Raw genomic sequence first — 5,702 nt, 5'->3', positions numbered from 1 at the left:
GGGTGGTAAGACGTCGGCCTCTTAATCGGAAGGTCGAGGGTTCGAATCCCGGTCGCGGCCGCCTGGTGGGATAAGTGTGGAGATTTTTCCGATCTCCCAGGTCAACTTATGTGCAGACCTGCTGGTGGCTTATCCCCCTTCGTGTGCACACGCAAGCACAAGACCAAGTGCGCACGGAAAAGATCCTGTAATCCATGTCAGAGTTCGGTGGGTTATAGAAACACGAAAATATCCAGCATGCTTCCTCCAAAAGCGGCGCATGGCTGCCTTAATGGCGGGGTAAAAACGGTCATACACGTAAAATTCCACTCGTGCAAAAAACACGAGTGTACGTGGGAGTTTCAGCCCACGAACGCAGAAGAAGAAGAAGAAGAAGAAGGTTCTGAGTTTGTGTCAGTGCACGCCAAAAGCTTGTAAACCTGTGCTCCTAATCTTGTACTTATTGCCAAACATCACGACATCCCTCCCTCTCGATCACCTTGTACTTATTGCCAAACATCACGACATCCCTCCCTCTCGATCACCTTGTACTTATTGCCAAACATCACGACATCCCTCCCTCTCGATCACCTTGTACTTATTGCCAAACATCACGACATCCCTCCCTCTCGATCACCTTGTACTTATTGCCAAACATCACGACATCCCTCCCTCTCGATCACCTTGTACTTATTGCCAAACATCACGACATACCTCCCTCTCGATCACCTTTGTGTCATTATGTCAGCATACACAAACACTCATATATATAACAGACTTTTTGTCTTCAATGATGACTCCCTTATTTTGATTAATGATCTACATTTATGTTCATTCATGAACCACGAACGTGTTGTTTTGTCCTGAATTAAACGTGTGTTTTTTGTTCAACCCTTCATGTTTGTGTTTGTTTGTTTTGCTTCAAATTCCTCAATCGTAATTGATAATAAAAATAACAAAAAATAAATAAATAAAGCTTTAAAAAACCTAAAGAATTCTGTACTCACCGATACAAGGACAGCGCAATATGCAATTTCTAATGGAGTACGTTTACAAACTTGTAAAAGTGGCGGTTTTAACCTATCTACCGGGGGTGGGCCCCTTACACCCGATATAGCCCCATGCACGCCTGTGTTTGCTCGCACGGCGACAACTCTTGTGTGTTTTTGCAAGGCGTGTTTTCTGTCTGACGCGATTATCGGTCCCCCATAAGCCAACGATGACATGGCTCTGTTGCTAATTGCTCCTCTGACTGAGGTTTTGCCACTTTGGGAGGGGGGGGGGGGGGGGGGGGGAGGGGGGGAGAGGTGGCGGCGATAAGAATAAGATTGCATTGATCATTATTGACTAGACATGCATGTGTGACAGGGCGACCAGTCACCAATTACAGAGTAAAGTTTTTGTCGTTGTCCAGTCTGGTGTTCGTAGTTCATGTTGCCGATCGCATTATGTTTTGTGTAATGCCATTATCTGTTCTACGTTGAATTTTGAGATGCACATGTCCAGTCACCGGTAGATCCTAAGCGCGGTTAGCCGTCTATGTCCATGTTCTGGCTAGTTTTTGATCCTTTGAATTTAAAGCTGTGGTCTATTTATGACTTTCCGGGGCTACGAGGTTGAAAAATAGGGATACAATCATGTACAGAATTCTGTACAGCAAACACTACCCGAAACCCCACCTATACGGCGTGTATGACCTTGAGAGCTTCAGTCAACGCTTGAATTTTGCAGGGATAACATCCGGTTTGCTCTCTCAAGACTGATCATATTTTATCTTCAAGAGAGATCAAGGGGAAAAAATAAACGCCCCGGCGGAGATTCGAACTCTCGACCTCGTGTCTCATGTCCTAACCACTAGGCTACTGCGTCAATCGAGAAAAAGAAGGAAAAACATTGATATGAATTCATGTTATGTTATTCTTGAAGCAGCATGATTTATATCTCTATCCGCTCATTGTTCAGAAGTGAATACATGTATAACTATTTCTTAGATGTCTGTTTTCAACTGCACAGAGCTTTGGCGAGATTCAATTACTGTTATTGTCATTTTTCTTGCATGTTGTAAATAGAGATATCGCAGCTATTTGCATGGCGCGAATGTCGTGTAGCATGACGGTGTAAACATGTACTGCGATTCCGAAAAACATGTTTGCAAATAAAGGCAAATTTTTGGGGCAATTTTTACGTTTTTGCAACGCATGAATGGTAATTCAAGCGTAGAATGATATAAAATTATCATTTTTTTTATATCTTTGACAACACTGGTGAAGTGGCCTAGCGGTTAAGACATCGGCCCCGACATTTCGAGGCCCCGAGGCCTTGAGTTCGAATCCCTGCCAAGTCGTTTATTTTTTCTGCTCGATCCTTCTCGACAAATATGCTCAGCTCTGAGAGAGCAAACCAGATATTACCAGATGTTTCTGATATTACCACTGCAAAATTCAAGCGTTGACTGGAGCTCTCAAGGTCATACACGCCGTATAGGTTGGGTTTCGGGTAGCGTTTGCTGTACAGAATTCTGTACATGATTTTATCCTTATTTTTCAACCTCGTAGCCCCGGAAAGTCATAAATAGACCTCAGCTTTAAGTCGCTCTCCTAGGAAGAGACGGGTAGCCGCTGGCCTGCAGGTGTTGTTATGTAATGTGGCGGCCTGTCTGTCTCTGTATTCCTCGGCTAGCGGCATGTAGCGGCGGGTTTCAAGTAGGTGTTAGTTCCTTTGAATTTGATCCGGGTAGATGATAGACGATGCCAGCTGGTCTCGAATGTTTTAGTCTTTACACCCCCCCCCCCTTCCTCTTGTCTCTAGTTTAACCAATGAAACACGGAACCTGCTTAGAGTGTTGTGGTTACGGGTGGTTACTAAGATGTTGATTGGATGTTTGTGACTCTAGCTAAAGTTTGATTATGTATGTACATGCTAGGGTGTGAGAGAGAACTCTGAGAGACACGAAAGAGAGTAGACGTATTTTGTAGTGTGCTCCACTAACTGACAAGATGTAGTCAACTTTGTATTGTGGCTTGTAGCCACCGGCTTCGGTCGGTAGGCGAAGAGGAGGAGGGAATGAAGCGAACACAGGAATAAAGTTTGCCATGCCAGTATTCTGCTGTTCAGTGTCGCCATGTCATCTGTTGTGTCCCTGAGTGAAAGTCCAGAAAGAGTCCGTAACACATCATGAGAGAAACAAAAGATCGAGTTTCCCGAACCCTTTCACACATGTCTCGATGCTTGTGCATTATGATCAAAGCACTGGTTCGGTGTGGGGTATAGTTACGACTTACATGTACTTTCAAGTCATATGCTCACACGACTCCTCTACGGGATATATTATGTCACTGGTTGGACGTGGGGTAGTTACGTACAAGAAGTCAAATGCTCATACGACTCTCCTTCGGCACACGACACTGCATGGTTCGGTGTAAGGTAGTTCTTTACAAGAAGTCAAATGCCCATACGACTCGCCTTCGGCATTTGACAATGACATTCGTTCGATGTGGGGTAGTTTAATACAAGAAGTCAATGCTCATACTTACTGGCACAAACCTGACCTAACTGTGACCTTGAAATGTGATCACGGTCAACTAGACTTGGGTCATGTCTAGGGGTCGTCAAACCCTGGAAGTGTGTGAATTTTAAAAACTTCGCTTTGACCACACTGATTCTAGAAAATTACGGCCTAACACTGTTCATTAGTAATATTAGTAAGAGTAAGACTCTCCTGATTACTCAGATTAATCAACTGATACGCAATTCTTTCTTTATTTGGTGTTTTACGTCGTTTTCAACCACGAAGGTTATATCGCGGGAAGGGGGGAGATGGGATAGAGCCACTTGTCAATTGTTTCTTGTTAACAAAAGCACTAATCAAAAATTTGCTCCAGGGGCTTGCAACGTAGTACAATATATTACCTTACTGGGAGAATGCAAGTTTCCAGTACAAAGGACTTAACATTTCTTACATACTGCTTGACTAAAAATCTTTACAAAAATTGACTATATTCTATACAAGAAACACTTAACAAGGGTAAAAGGAGAAACAGAATCCGTCAGTCGCCTCTTACGACATGCTGGGGAGCATCGGGTAAATTCTTTCTCGTCCCAACCAATATAGGACTCCCCCTAACCCGCGGGGGGTAACTGATACGCAATTAGGTTAGGAACATGTGATAAGCATTTATGAAACTTCCCATCTGGGAATCTGGAATTCCTGATTTGAACGTGTATGCCCTGAACTTTGGTAACCTCCCAAAACAAGGAATACATGTAGTAGGGAAAAAATGAACATTTGTTTGGGACATCTGAATCAAAAAACAATATGAATTGTCCTCTGATTTTAACAATTCTTACGTTCCATCCCTGAATAAGGATAAGGAGACCCCGACCCCTCCCCCCCCCCCCCCCCCCCCGCCCTTCTCCACCTAAATGCTAAATCACTAGTATCACGTGCCTGTGCATTGTGGCTCAAAGTATGCTACAGGTCACGGTGACCCAGACTGAACCTTTATATCGATACAGTGCAAACAATGAAACATGCTGAACTCAACGTTGCGAATAATCCTCTGCTAAAGCTGCGAGAAACATCGAAGATCGATCGATTAAAAGTAGGAGCATTTGGCTTGAACACTGAACGGGTCAAATGCGCATAGTGAATTGAAGATAGCTGTAGAGTGTAGTGAGAGGCTTGACTACTTTCTATCGGTGTTTTCTATGCACCCCCGTTTCACAATGAAACAAAAAGTTCTGTAACATGCGCATGTTTTTAAATAAATGGTATTTATCCCGCTTCATCAGACAGACGGACGGACAGACAAGACACACACAGATACACGCGCGCACGCACACACAAGAACAAACACGTTTTGGCTGGAATCTCGCCCCCCCCCCCCCCCACACACACACACGCACTTCCACTTAGTCTAAAAAACCTGGGTGGCTATAGCAGAAAAACAATGTCTACCCCCCCCCCCCCCACCACATACACAAGCACACATGTTGACACTCTCTGTCTCACCGCCCTCAACCTCATGGCTCTATTCCGCACGGACCACGAATCCGACGATTCACAATTTTGGCCACGAACTCCCGTTTCCGAAAAATCGTAGTAAATTCGTAACAAATTCGTAGTACATTCTTAGGCATCGTAACTGATTATAATCGATTCGTAGGTATTCCTAACTCATTGGGGGATTCGTGGCCAACATTTTGAACAGCTTAAAACTGTTGCCACGAATTCCCGATAGCTCAAGAATTGCAAGAACTGACTACGAATATATATATATATACGAATCAGTTAAGAATTCGTATAAATTGATTACGATTCAACTACGAATCCCAAAATGTATCAATTCGTGGCGATTCTTGGGATTCGTGGTCTGTGTGGTATGGGGCCTTTAATACCCCCCCCCCCCCACCCTTTCCTCTGCAAACGTTGTACTCGCAATCACACCCCGAACAGTAACAACAAAACCTCGTCCGTCTCACGCTCAATCAATGCTGTACCAGCGTTCAATCAAATGCCACACAATGAAACATTGAAAAGGGAAAGAGCGAAACAAAAATCCTTGCTATTTGGAGTCGGGCCGTTTCGCGGTTTGGCGCGTGCGAAGAGAATCAACAAAGTAAAAACGAATAGCGTTAAAGGGGACCAAAAGTTCGATTGCGGGTTGTGAAAGGAACATTTTTAACGGGTTTTATGTGACCAAATTCCAAACACTCACGACCGC

The sequence above is a fragment of the Littorina saxatilis genome, linkage group LG16, assembly GCF_037325665.1.
Source record: "Littorina saxatilis isolate snail1 linkage group LG16, US_GU_Lsax_2.0, whole genome shotgun sequence".
NCBI lineage: Eukaryota > Metazoa > Mollusca > Gastropoda > Littorinimorpha > Littorinidae > Littorina > Littorina saxatilis.
This window is presented reverse-complemented; position numbering follows the sequence as displayed.